Below are 15456 nucleotides of genomic sequence, written 5' to 3'. Positions count from 1 at the left end.
ATTTTTCGAGCATCAAACTCACCGTATATATGCGTTGTCTTCTCATATATGTTTTTCTTCACCATTATATGCACCTTTATGACTTAAGTTTTTGCCAAGCTGGGATGCCTGGCTCCTGTGCTTATGCCCTACGATCTCGTTTGTTTGGCTAGGGCATAAACGGAGCACCTCTGCGATTGTTACAGCCAGGTTATCCGGACATGTACCTCAGACGGGTGAAGCCGAAAGCTAGTGCTCTTAAGGGAATAATAGGTCGGCGAACAAAAGATGAACTGCACTCGTGGCGCTACAAGCCCCCAAAACAGAATGTACTGTGATTTTTAGCATCACAACATAGGCGTGCACAACAACGCATGCTGGCCCAGGGAAAGGAACCCTTAACGGAACTATTCTCTCTGGAAGATGTTTCTTACGATCAAATGTAATATAACATAACTCCCGAATACAACTTGTTTGTTCAAGCAACTATGACCGGACTACCTAGTTTCCGAACGTACTTCGGTGTTTACCACCAGTACAGTATTCGGAAACACTCCAAACTTTGGATTTAGGAGGTTAAAGCAGAAGGTCTGCCATGACAATCATTTTATAATTCGGTTGGAGACACGTTTGTCGATAAAAGTACATTACTACTTGGACTCGAAAACTTTCTCCTTCTCTAGACCATCTAACAAGCTGTCTAGCTTACAATCCTACTGAGAAAACTTGGCGTCTATCTTTACTTGGTCATATACTAAGCTAACAGGAATTTCATTTCCATCTGGTCCCCGAGGCCCGACCCGGGCCATATGGTTCGGGTCAAGTCCGGTGAACCGTGTTTTCACCATGGCCCATGCCTCTCGTGCACCTTCTCGGCATGCTGATATCTTCCATAGTCTAAAGCGGCGACGAGATCCTCCATACTTCCTGGAGGAGAATCAGCTGGCCATAGAGCTTTAGCAATGTTCCTCACTGCCCTCCGGGCTCGCTCATGCACTCTGGACAGCTCTTGTAGCAGATCGCCTTGAAATCCGGACACCTCTTCTTCGGGCCGCCCAGTCAACACACCTACAGGAAAAACTTGTTTACACCTCGCGTTACGGAACTGTGCGAAAGTAAGGTTAAAAGGTATACTGAATATGCTGCCTTTCAGCTTTATGTTCTCTTTCATGGCATCCGCCAGTTGGGCCCATATGTCCTTCAGCTCTTCGGCTTGCTTGGTGTTAGCATCTTGTAGCTTGTTCTTCTCATCCCTGGTTTGTGTAAGTACACGTTGACCAGCGGCCTCTTGCCTTTCGGCACGCTGTTTATCCGCTTGCGCGACCCTTAGTTCCTTTTCTAACTGATCCGTCGATCCTGCTGTCGTAAATGCAACAATGCTTATGTTAAAACATCGCAGGCATAGAATTGCATTTTCCGGACAGTAGTTGACATTACCAGTCAGTGCCTTCTTGGATTTCTCCAATTCCGCGGTGACTATAGTTAGCTGGGACTGACACTTTTCAAGCTCTTGAGATAGCAGGTTGTTCTTCTCCGTGAGTACCTAAATTGTACAATGATTCTTAAATCAGTTGTGCCAACTACTTTAAGTCTCCGGGGCTACAGGTGCACAGGATTATTGAACCTACACAAAAGTCTTACCCGCATATCCTTTGAAAGCTGGTGAGTGGCTCCAGCGAGCCCATCTCGAGAAGCTCGGATATATACATCCGCTAAGCTGAAGGCATTGAATGCCTCTTCAGTAGAAGATGCGTCGCGCATAGCCGCTCTCCGACGCTGATGATTCATCGCACTCTCCACTTCAGAGTCGGTAACGGATACATCATCCGAATCCTCGGGGAGAGGACAATTCGGTGTCGCACCTGTATCAACCCTAGTCCTTGGAACGGAGTCCTGGTTGGATTGGGTGTTGTATGACCAGCGAGGCCTCCTGACACAGTCCGGCGTATGCTTTTCTTAAAAACAATATGGCACAGGGGGAAACATCACAATTCTATATACCTGCCAAGGGCATATTAAAAACCATAACTTTTTCAAGAACGTGGGGGCTCGGTATCGCCGTCCGCTTTTCTTTTCGAAGATCCGCCCTGCGCAGGCGTTGCTTTCTTAAGGGACGTTTCAGATGTGGCATGGCGAGACGAGCGCCTCCCCTTTGGAGCACGAGATAGTGCAGTGGGTGGGGCGCGATGAGAAAACTCTTGTGAAGGAGACGTCTCGTGGGTACTTACGTGGGAGGAGGGGAGAATGCCGGGATAAACGGCTATGATGGCCACTTCTGTGCCGTCGTAGCTCACCTGATAGAAAAACCCTCCTTGAACTCTATGAATATATCCGGATCCTCTTCAAATCCGGGATCCAGGTCTCGAATATGATCGTCCGGCTGCGGAGCGGGGCTATAGATCCCTGCGACAACCTTCCTCCATCCCTGTTAAGAATACTCGGATTAAGTTCAAATAGGTGTGACTCGGGAAGAGGATTGAGTAAGGTTACGAAGCGAAAGCTCACCCATCTAGGAGGGTTGTACATGGAAAAGCCCTCTCGGCACTTAAGGCGAGTAAAATCTTCTTTCTCCCCTTTAAAAAGATCAGCCAACATGGCAGCCAAGGCGGCAAAGGTGTCCGCACCCTTGCATCCGCAGCGTGATGCATCATCTTCCCTGTTGTAGTGCCACATGGGAGTCCTCTGGATTGAAGTGGTTGAACGCCTCACGTTATTGAAATCGCCATTACTTCAATTATGGATAGTCCGGATTGGGCGAGTGCCTTTATCTTGCTCATTAACTGCTTAACCTCCGCATTGTCCTCCTCTTCGAAACTCCGAGGATGCCAGCTGTGGCGTTTCTTGAACAGAGAATTGCCAAATTCAGGAAGGCTTCACTGGATTGGGTCCGGGAGAACAATGTCTTCGATATAAAACCACTCTAAAGGCCACTCTTCGGATGCCTTCTTCAGAGTGCCGGACAGATATCCTGTCCCGCCTATGCGCCATACTTCGGCGCCGCCCACCTCGAATATAGATCCCTTCTGGGAGTGGGGGACGAGACAGAAAAGTTTTCTCCACAATTCAAAATGGGCCTCGCAGCCCAGGAACAACTCACAAACAGCAACGAAGCCCGTGATGTGCAGAATGGAGCCTGGCATGAGATTGTGCAGCTGAAGGCCATAGTACTCCAGGAGACCTCGGGGGAAAGGGTGGATTGGGAATCCAACGCCTCTTAAAAGGAAGGAAACAAAGCAGACTCGCTCCCCTTCTGAAGGATTGGGGAAATTTCCGCCAGGGTTTCTCCACTTATGGAAGTCAATCCTGCTCGGACGGGGACCAGGTCTGCGGGAGGGAGATATCCTTGCACCTGGATCTTGGTCAGCTGGGCGTGGGAGACCGAGCAGCTCTCCCAATCACCTTTTTGAGGGCTGTGAGGGCGTGAGGAAGAACTAGGAACGCTAGCCATGCTGGTGTGGTTTTTCTGTGGATAGCTCTAAGGATTTCCTCGCTTGGTTGAGAATGGCATCTCAGATCCAGTCCCCTTAAATACACGCCTTCCATATGCCGTCAGGGTGTTATTTGTAAAAACACTAGGACCCTTCATATTTTTCTGGCACGTGGAAGCCAAGGCGACAACGGCACAGAAGCTGAAGGCTATTATATTTAATGTGAAGAGGAAGCTTTCCGAAGCACCAGGGGGAGCCCACTTTGCGAAGCTGAAGGTGTATGCCAGATACATCGTCATTACCGAAAAGCTGAATACAGTTCCTTTTGATCAAATTTCTTTGAAGTGTTCGAAGGAGGAACCCGCCTTGCAATGCTGAAGACAATCTACGTGCCGGACATATCGTCATTGAAGCCTGGTTCGGGGGCTACTTAGGGAGTCCTAGATTAGGGGGTCCCTGGGCGTCCGAGACATGTGACGTGGGCTGGACTCCTAGGCCGTGAAGATAAAAGATAGAAGACTTCCCCCCGTGTCCAGACAGGACTCTCCTTTGCGTGTGTGGCAAGCTTGACGTCTAGATGTATGGTTTCCTTTTGGAAACCGACCTTGTACAACCCTAGCCACCTCCAGTGTCTATATAAACCGGAGGGTTTAGTCCATAGAGGCAGTCATAACCATACAGGCTAGATATCTAGGGTTTAGCCATTACGATCTCGTGGTAGATCAACTCTTGTAACCCCTATGATCATCAAAGTCAATCAAGCATGATGTAGGGCATTACCTCCATTAAGAGGGCCCGAACCTGAGTAAAACATCGTGTCCCCTGCCCCCTGTTACCTTTGATCCTTAGACGCACAGTTTGGGACCCCCTACCCCAGATCTGCCGGTTTTGACACCGACAGTGACAACAACCGTGCTCACTCCTGGTGATGATCGTAGTTTGAGGAGTTCATGTATTCACTATGTGTTAATGCTATGTTCCGGTTCTCTATTGAAAGGAGGCCTTAATATCCCTTAGTTTCCAATATGGACCCCGCTGCCATGGGAGGGTAGGACAAAAGAAGTCATGCAAGTTCTTTTAATAAAGCACGTATTAATATTTACGGAATACATGCCTACATTATATCGATGAAGTGGAGCTAGTGCTGTATCGTCCTGGTTTATAACTGTCTCATGATGAATAACATCCAACAAGTCACCAATCCAATGCCTACGAATTTTTCCATATTGTTTCTGCCAAGTTACTACTTCTATCATCATTGTTACACTTGCTACAAAATTACTGCTATCACTGTTACTGTTACTATTCCTGTTGTCACTACTATCAAAACTATCAAACTACTTTGCTACTGATCACTTTGCTTCAGATAATTAATCTCCATGTGTGTTCGAATTGACAACTCAGCTGCTAATACCTTAAGATATTCTCTGGCTCCCCTTGTGTCGAATTTATAAATTTGGGTTGAATACTCTACCCTCGAAAACTGTTGCGATCCCCTATACTTGTGGGTTATCAAATAGCTACCCTTCTCTTGTGTTGGTCAAAGAGTTAGCAATTCTTAGCAGTAACAGTGTTCATGTTAACCGATAATCAAAAAAGAGTCAAGCTAGATATGGAGAGGGGCTAAGCTTGGAGGACAACTGCGTTCATGCCTAGTATAGAAAGGTCTCTCTGTCTCAATGCGTCATGCAAACCCTAGTGATAGAACATGCGGTGTCCCCATGTTTGGTTTTGGTAATTGATGAAAATATATATGGACTAATGGCTACCTTGAGTTATATATTTGAAGGATTTATCCATAGGCATTTCTTGAATTCCATGTGTTCGTTTCAAGGAGTTTATGAGATGACCAAGGTGCTATTCAAGGAATTATCCAAATATTGGTCATGTAGAAGACATGATACAAGGTTGATCAACACGCAAAGCATAGAAGATGTACCAAAAGGGATCAAGTGATCCCATGGTTTGGTAAGCATTGTCCATTATGCTTTGTGTACTAACCCATGGTCTACGTGAGAGTTCTATGGGGGGTTAGGTATATTTCCATGGGCTTGCGTCAAGATAAAGATCTCATACAACCCATGGAGGATGACATCAAGTGGTGATTGTCATCAAGATTACAGTGTGCGAGTTCAAGTGAAGAATCACGAAGAGATCATTCTTGAAGCTTGCCGTCCATTGTGGTGACAATGGACTTGTGAAGCTGTGCCGAAGAGTGGCTCACCAATAGTAGAGTATGGGGTAGCAATCTACTTGTCTTCATCAAGCCAACGCAATCAAGAAAGGTGGTCCAACTTGAGGAAGTCAAGATTGTCATCATCTAGCTCAAGTACACTATGTGCAAGGCAAAGGTTTGCCCTTGATGGGTTTTCTATTTTATCCATCTCATGGTGGAAGTTGAGAGACCGGGTTATAGGATCGATTGTCGTTCTTTCAAGGGGGCATTTCAAGTAAGTAGCTTGATGGTATCATTCGTAGAGAGCTCAAACCATTGCATCCTTGCATCACCTTTCTTGGTTCTTGGTTGGTGTTCCTCTTTGTGAGTTCTAGATCTTATGGTCTCTTCATGACAAGCTCGAGTTCATCGAAAAACAGAGTTCATATGCATCTTCTATGATGTTTTTGATGTAGGAGTTTTTGTCGGTTCTTCATTCATAGAGGTTTCACATATCTATATCATTGAATTTTTTCTACTGCCTCTCCTTACTTTAACTAGTCACTGTTTCGATAGTACTCGTCGTCATCTATCCAACAAGCTTGAGTTTGCTCAATTCGGAGCTCATATGCAGAAGTTATAGTTGTTCTGGTTTTCTTGCTCCTTTTGTTTTGCTTGGGCAGTTTTTCAGCTTGAGCGTAGAGCGGTAGTACATCTCAAGCGGTAGTACCGCTTAGGCGGTACTTCCACTGACCAGTACTGCTTCCACTTTCACTTATTCTTATGCTTCTGTTACCCAATCCGCTTGAGCGGTAGTAGAGCGGTAGTACCTCTCCCCTGAGCGGAAGCGGTACTACCTCTCCGGCAGAACTACCATTCGTGTTTTTCTATCTCGTTTGGTTGTTTTGACCGTGCTAAGCGGTAGTACCACTCCCTCGAGTAGTAGTAATGCTTGTGCACTACTTGTGGGCATAACGGTTTGATTCGGGAAGGGGGCTATTTAAGGGGGCCTTCTTTCTCAATGGTCCTGCTACTTCTTGAGCACTGCGTTGGTTTTCCCTTGAAGAGGAAAGGGTGATGCAGCAAAGTAGCGTAAGTATTTCCCTCAGTTTTTGAGAACCAAGGTATCAATCCAGTAGGAGATCACACTCAAGTCCCACGCACCTACACAAACAAATAAGAACCTCGCAACCAATGCGATAAAGGGGTTGTCAAGCCCTTCACGGCCACTTATGAGAGTGAGATCTGATAGATATGATAAGATAATTTTTTTGGTATTTTTATGATAAATAGAGATAAAGATGCAAAGTAAAATAAACGGAAAAGGAAATAACTAAGTGTTGGAAGATTAATATGATGGAAGATAGACCCGGGGCCCATAGGTTTCACTAGTGGCTTCTCTCAAGAGCATAAGTATTATGGTGGGTAAACGAATTATTGTCGAGCAATTGATAGAATTGAGCATAGTTATGAGAATATCTAGGTATGATCATGTATATAGGCATCACGACCGTGACAAGTATACCGAAACGATTCTGCATCTACTACTATTACTCCACACATCGACTGCTATCCAGCATGCATCTAGAGTATTAAGTTTATAAGAACAGAGTAATGCTTTAAGGAAGATGACATGATGTAGAGGGATAAACTCATGCAATATGGTATAAACCACATCTTTTTATCCTCGATGGCAACAATACAATACGTGTCGTCGTTTCCCTTTCTGTCACTGGAATCAAACACCGCAAGATTGAACCCAAAGCCAATCACTTCTCCCATTGCAAGAAAGATCAATCTAGTAGGCCAAACCAAACTGATAATTTGAAGAGACTTGCAAAGATAAACCAATCATACATAAAAGAATTCAGAGGAGATTCAAATATTGTTCATAGATAAACTTGATCATAAACCCACAATTCATCGGATCTCGACAAACACATCGCAAAAGAATATTACATCGAATAGATTTCCAAGAAGATCGAGGAGAACTTTGTATTGAGATCCAAACAGAGAGAAGAAGACATCTAGCTAATAACTATGGACCCATAGGCCTGAAGTAAACTACTCACACATCACCGGAGAGGCCATGAAGTTGATGTAGAGGCCCTCTGTGATCAATGCCCCCTCCGGCGGAGCTCCAGAAAAGGCCCCAAGATGGGATCTCTCGGGTACAGAAGGTTGCGGCGGTGGAATTAGGTTTTCGTGGTGCTCCTGGCTGTTTGGGGGGGGTACGTGGATATATATAGAAGGAAGAAGTACGCCAGTGGAGCAATGAGGGGCCCACGAGGGTGGAGGGCGCGCCTAGGGGAGTAGGCGCGCCCCCTGCCTCGTGGCTTCCTCATTTGTTTCTTGACGCCCACTCCAAGTCTCCTGGATCACGTTTGTTGAGAAAATCACGTTCCCGAAGGTTTCATTCCGTTTGGACTCCGTTTGATATTCCTTTTCGGCGAAACCCTAAAATAAGCAAAAAAACAGCAATTTGGGTTGGGCCTCCGGTTAGTAGGTTAGTCCCAAAAATGATATAAAAGTGTAAAATAAAGCCCATTGACATCCAAAATAGATAATATAATAGCATGGAGCAATCAAAAATTATAGATACGTTGGAGACGTATCAGGTCCCCATCCTTTTAGCACATGTTTTGCCCCCATTGTTAACCTTCTTTGAACTTGCTATCTCTCAATCCCTCCATGGATTTTTGTTAGTTTTTTGGGGGGAAGAGAGAGGAGATCTAGGTCCACATTTCCACCAATCACTTTCTCCTCTATGTGAGGGGAAGCCCTTGGATCTAGATCTTGGAGTTCTTAGTGTTCTCCTTCTTGTTCTTCCTCTCATATTCCTCCATAGCTTTCGTTGCTTTGGTGGGATTTGAGAGTAAGGGATTTGGGCACTCTGTGTGCCCTTGCCATTGCATTACTTGCATTGCTTTGAGTTCTTCACAGTGATACGTGTAAGAGAAGCTTATTACTCTTGGGTGCTTGGTCACCCTAGACGGTTGGTGGTGTCTCGGAGCTCAATCATTGTGGTGTAAAGCTCCAGGCTTGCGTCCGGGTCTCTAATTAGGTTATGGAGATTGCCCCGAGCAATTTGTACGGGTTCCGACCGCACCCAAGGGTTGCCAAAGTTTACGGGTTCGGTGACTGCCCCCAAGGGTTGCCATTTGTACGGGTTCGATGACCGCCATCAAGGGTCCCTTATTGGAATCACGACATCTTGCATTGTGCAAGGGCATGAGGAGATTACGGTGGCCCTAGTGGCTTCTTGGGGAGCATTGTGCCTCCACACCGCTCCAAACAGAGATTAGCATTTGCAAGGGTGTGAAGTTCGGGCTACATCATCGTCTCCGTGTGCCTCGATTATCTCTTACCCGAACCCTTTACTTATGCACTTTACTTTGTGATAACCATAGTATGACATGATATATATCTTGCTATCACTTAGTTGTTTATCTTGTTTAGCATAAGTTGTTGGTGCACATAGGTGAGCCTAGTCGATTTAGGTTGTGTACTTGACAAATTAAACGCTAGTTTTATTCCGCATTTGTTCAAGTCTAAACCATAATTATTTTGAAGCGCATATTCACCCCACGTCCCCCCCCCTCTAGGCGACATCCACGATCTTTAACCTAGCATTGTCGAGCTCCTTCCCTTGGCATGCATCATCAGCGATGTATCCATGGCCGAGGTCATCAACAAGGATGATAATGATGACGAGACAACGGAGGCAAAGTTGATGCAGTCGTGTTTGTCTGTCGAGCTCCCCGTCGTCGCCTAGGGCACAAGTTATCTAGCCTTTGCCCCGAGCTCTGTAGTCGTCACCCCGTGCCCAAGGTCGCGCCGTTGCCCCAAGCTTGGTTGGCATCATGCCACGATGAGGCGTTGTCATTGAGTCCTCATATTCCACGCGCAAACACATGGAACATAAGAGAAAACGCGCACCACTTGACAAAGGGTTCGAACAATAAATAGTTTATGGCCGTCATTGTGTTTTTATCAGGATTTTTGATAATAAGTTATTCATTTAACAAAAGGGTAAAAACACATGAATTTGAAAAAATATTCTCGCAACTAAAAAATGTACATGGACATTTAAAAATTATTCATTAATTTAAAAAAATCTTGATATTTAGTAAATATTCCATATTTTCAAGAAATGTTCATGAATTCCTTAAAATGTATCCGAATTGTAAAAAATGTTACAAATTTGGACATAATCATGAATGTTTTAACAAATATTCAAGAATTTCTGAAAAAAAATGTTATTTCAGATAAAGGAAAATAAAAACATAACACATAAAAGTAAAAAAAATACAGTAATGTGAAAAGGAAAGTAACGGAAAAGACAAGAAGACTGAAACCTTTTTTTTAGATTCGGCAACCTTTATTAAACAATAATCATATCAGTTACAAGGAAGGGGAGTAAGAAATTAGGAGGTTCATCTCGCCACTCTCTAGAAAAATTTCCTCTGTAACTAGCCCGAGCAAGCCCATGCGCTGCCGCATTACCTTCCCGAGCACAATGAACAATAGTCGCCCTGCCGAACGCAGTCAATAACTTTCGACAGTCATCAGTAAGAACCGCCACTGAAGCACGGTAATCTGATGGGTCAAGGATAGCTTGGACAATCTCTAGTGAGTCAGACTCTACTACCAGAGTTGAAATGCCCAGATTGTTAGCTAGGCGTAAGCCATCAAGTAGTGCAAGAGCCTCCATGGATGGTGCATCCATAGCATGCTGTTTATAATAACAACATCCTGCAATAAAAGCGCCCGTACAATCCCGAATTACTGCTCCCGTTGCTCCTGATCCCTCATCAGCATGGTAACTTGCATCCACATTAAGCTTTAAGACCCCCATAGCAGGCCTCTCCCACCTCACTTTTTTGTCCTTTACCCTTGGTTTCATAGCGAGAGCATTAGCAACGATGCCCTGTATACTCATTGCTGTACGGACCGGGGTGCCACACTTCTTGTCGTCGATAATTTTCTAACGATCCCACCAAAGATACCAAGCTGCTATCATAATCATCTCAACTCCATTTGCAATCGGGATCCTTGCTTCTCCCTCAAGGTCCGAACAGAGAAGCTTTTTAACTGAACCTGACCTCTCTTGTGCTACAGCATTTTCAATGGTAGGTTTCAAACCGAGTTCCTCCCACACCTTCTTGGATCTGTCACATGTAAATAACATATGGCGGAGATCCTCAGGGGTAGTTCGACAAACTAGGCATATTATAGAGGACTTCATATGACGATCTGTTAATGTGCAGTAGCACGGAACGATCCCATGTAACACCCGCCAGTTGAACACATGTACTTTAGGAGGGACAGTTCTTCCCCAAAGAGACTTCCACACAGGATGTGGATCAATTCTGCCTCCTCCCGAGTCCAACCGAGCTCGTGTCCTATATTCATTTTTTCATGTAATATGATATGCTGAGCGGACAGTAAAGCAACCTGACTTCGAAAAATGCCATGAGATGAAGTCTGATTGTCCATGAGATGACAACGGAATTTGCAATATCCTCTCTGCATCAACCGGCCAGAAGTTTTCATGCACGAGCTGCTCATCCCAATTTCCAGAAATTGGATCAATCAAGTCCTCGACTTTCTGTAACAAACATAGCCCCCTAGGGGTCATTACCTTGCGGTCATGGCTTGTGGGTATCCACTGGTCAGACCAAATATCAATTGAAGCACCATTCCCTGGTCGCCAAATCGCCCCTAGCTTGAAGGTTTTCATACCCGCCATGATACTCTGCCAAGTATACGATGAACCTTTTTTCAAAGATGCATTCATCAAGTCCCCATCCGGATAATACTTCGCCCGTAGTACTTGGGCGCATAGAGAGTCTGGATCGGATAGTAGCCTCCAACACTGCTTCGCTAGCATAGCTTTGTTAAAACAATGTAAATCACGAAAGCCCATACCTCCCTCTTTCTTAGGAATGCACATCTTCCACCACGCCTTCCAGTGGATCTTCTTTTTTTCTTGCGTGTCACCCCACCAATATCTAGCAATAGCATCACAGATAGCCTTACAAATATTCTTCGGGATGTTAAAAACCGACATGGCATAAACCGGGATAGCCTGTGCCACCGCCTTCAAAAGAGTTTCTTTCCCGCTGATTGATAACATTTTTGAGATCCACCCATTAATAAGTGCACAAACTCTATCAACTAGATGTTGAAACTGTCACTTCGGTCAATTCCAACTTTTGACGGTAACCCCAAGTACTTATCCGAAATCGCCTCTGAGACAATATTAAGTTGTGAAACGATATCCGCTCGCACTTCCACTGAAGTATTGGGACTGAAGAACACACTGGATTTTGCATCGCTAACTGGTTGTCCTGAGCTAGCACAGTACATGTTTAGAGCATTTCTGAGTGACGTGGAATTCAACGTATCCGCCCTCATCAGAATAAGGGAATCATCAGCAAATAACAAGTGTGAAACTGATGGTGCACTACGGCATACCCTAATCCCTTGGATACCACCGATCAACTCTTCGTGCGCTAATAGACTGGATAACCCTTCAGCACAGATTAAGAATAAATAAGGAGACAAGGGGTCTCCCTGCCTGAGCCCCCTTGTAGGAGTGAATGACTCTGTTTCATCTCCATTGAACCACACTCTGTAATTAACAGAAGTAACACAAGCCATAATCATCTCCACCCATGAACTATGGAAGCCCAATCTGGTCATCATATCTCAGAGAAAATTCCATTCGATGCGATCATAGGCCTTATGCATATCGAGCTTCACCGCACACAAGCCACTCTTTCCTTGTCTCTTTTTCTTAATCGCGTGGAAACACTCATAAGCCACTAGTACATTATCTGTAATCAATCTCCCCGGCACAAAGGCACTTTGGGTCGGAGAGATAATATCTGGTAATAATACTTTCAATCTATCAGATAGCAATTTAGAGATTACCTTATACACGACGTTACAAAGACTTATTGGCCTGAACTGGGAAATAAGCTCAGGGCAATCAACTTTCGGTATCAACACCACTGCTGTATCATTCCACCCCTCCGGTATAACGCGGCTATTGAGGGCGTTCAGAACCTCTTCTGTCACCTTATCACCCACGACAGACCAAAACTTTTTATAAAAAACTGCATCCAGCCCGTCAGTACCCGGGGCCTTGAAATCGCCAATACTAAACATAGCCTTTCGAACTTCCTCTGCCGTATATGGTTTGAGCAAAGTATCACTCATCACCTGAGGACCCGTGGTGTAACTCTCTCTAGTAAGGTTTCATCGGTCCCCAAGACCTCTGATGTGAAGAGGTCGTTAAAATAAGATTGTATCAGGGGCTTGATCTCCTCATTTCCTTCTCTAAGAACGCCAGTTACATCTTTTAGCTTCACAATTATATTTTTCTTGCGCCTAGCTGATGCACCGAAACCTAGTCAGCTGGAATTCCAAGAGAAAAAAAACTGTTGATAAACCAAGTAGCTGAAGGAAAAAAACACAAGAGAAAATGACCTAAGTAAGCAGGGCCAAAGGCCGAAAGGGTCCGTAAATGTTGGGATCTCCTATATGTCGCTCGTTACGGCAAGTAGCGACACGACGCCCACAAGCGACTCTGACTGGGCAGGCCCATTAGCAGCAAGGCACTATAGCGCGATTTTAAATTTATTTTCTAGAAAAAAATGTGTTATCATTTAAATTTCCAATAATTTTTTAATTAGGGATAAAATATTTAAACGAGATTTTTTTGATAATTTTAACAATTTTATTTAAAAAATAACATTTTTTAATTCTGAACAATTTTTTGAAAACACCAACATTTTTATAAAAAACTAGAAAATTTTATAAGTTTATGATTTTTTGAAATGGGAGCATTTATTAGAATATTAAAAAATTTGGACATTTGTTGACATATCAGAACAGTTTTAAAAATTGCAAAAAAATAAATAGTAGAAAAGAAAAAGAATGAAAAAGAAAAGAAAAAAGTGGGTCGATCTAGCTCCTGCGCTCGGGTAAAGATCTCTATGCAAGGCCCTAACTATGTGTCGCAATGAGCAGCACATGGATTTTTGGGGACTAACAAAACAGGTACCCCCTGTGGTGGCTTCCTAGTGAACACACATGAGCACTCTGTGTTGCGCCCAGCTGCCGCCACGTGTCGCTCGTTGGCCTTACCCCGCAGGGACACTTTGTTATTGCATGCGTTTTCTGGATTGTCCACGGGGAGTTGGTTTGGGTGGAGTGGGTGGGGTCGGATTTTGCTTGTTGTTTCCTACGTTTTCATGCCTTTTTGCTTCTTTTTTTTGGTGTGTTTTGGGCAAGCGATGTTTTTTACCATAAGAAGTACAAGTGTGCTTTCCAATAAGGGCAAAGCGCAACTCTGGTGCCTGGTTCTGGGCTTTTTTTCGAGTGTCAGAAACCTATTGACATGAGATTTAGTTTCAAAGTTCTCGGCATGAGAAATCCAACGGTGTAAACTGTTCGTAATTTGAACGCATGGTTTAAGAGATAAATATATTTTTAAAATGAATTTACGAAAAAAGAACTCCAAGACTGCGACAAATAACACACATACAATGCGCCACTTCTCAAGAAAATGAGAGTAATCTTTGCAAGACGTACCCCTTAATTATTGATTTTAGAATTTCCAGCAAATATTATATATGCTGACTTTTTTTGAGACACATCATATGGCTGACTGTAATGGCTGGTAATTCCTTTGTAGACGCCGATTTGTACTATTTTTTGCTAACCGGCGCTTGCAGCAGCTACTCCCGCATCTTAGTTGGGCCGGCCCATATTACTTTTTCCCCTGTTTTTTAAACTCTATATAAACTCCAAAAAAAGCACACGAGCTAGGATTCGAACCTGCCACGAGGGCTTTGTAACCAACTTGACCACTTCACCAGGTGTGATAGCATACATATTTTCATCCATTCATTTATTCCCATTTGTCCTTTTTTCCTTTTTTCCTTTTTTTCCTTTTTTCTCTATCCTTTTCTACTTTCTTTTTCCAAATTCGTAATTGTTTTCTTCAAATGGATGAACTTCTTCTCTAAATCCATGAACTAAATGTTTTGAAACTTGTGAGCCTTCTTTCAAATTTATGACCCTTTTCTAAATAGAGGAACTTATTTTTTTAATTTGATGAACTTTTAAAATTTTCTGAACTTTTCCTTAAAATTGATGAACTTTTTTTTCAAAATCGATGAACTTTTTCTCAAAACCGATGAACTTTTTTCAGTTTTGATGAACTTTTTCAAATCAGTAAACTTTTTTTCACATTCGATGAACGTTTTTTGAAAATCGATGAACTTCTTTTGAATTCGTGAACAATTTTTTGAATACATGGACTTTTTCGATTTGGTGAACTAATTTTTGAATACGCGGATTTGTTTTTGCATGCTCGTGAACTCCATCTATAATATGTGAACATATTTTCATATAATTGGAAAATATAAATGCTACAGTGTAATGCGCAATAAATAGCGCGTATACATTTTTATTCTTGAAACCTTTTGCACTTTGAATATTCACTAGCAGTTAGCTGGTGCAGGGTCTGGCCTCTCCGTGTGGAAGTGTGAGGGCGCGAGATCGAATCCCAGTCAGGAGGATATTGGAGGACTCAAGGTAGTTGAGGTCACACATAGAGGTCAGAGTCTACTAGCCCGGCCTAGTTTATTGACGGGTTGTGCGTCCCCTTCACCAATTTTCTTCTTTGGTTTTTAGTTGTGTTCTTCAGTCTGTTTGTCACAAAAAAAACACATGTTAGATTTTCTAAAGATTTAAAATATTAAAATACTTGTTAAAATAATAATTTATCTTTAAAATGTGTGTTATGTGTTTAAAATAGTTTGACGTATATTTAAATAATATTCAATGCATATTAAAAAATTTAACTATGAGAACTCG

The sequence above is a fragment of the Triticum urartu genome, chromosome 6 (genome assembly GCF_003073215.2).
Source record: "Triticum urartu cultivar G1812 chromosome 6, Tu2.1, whole genome shotgun sequence".
NCBI classification, from domain to species: domain Eukaryota; kingdom Viridiplantae; phylum Streptophyta; class Magnoliopsida; order Poales; family Poaceae; genus Triticum; species Triticum urartu.
Note: the sequence above shows the minus strand (reverse complement) of the source record.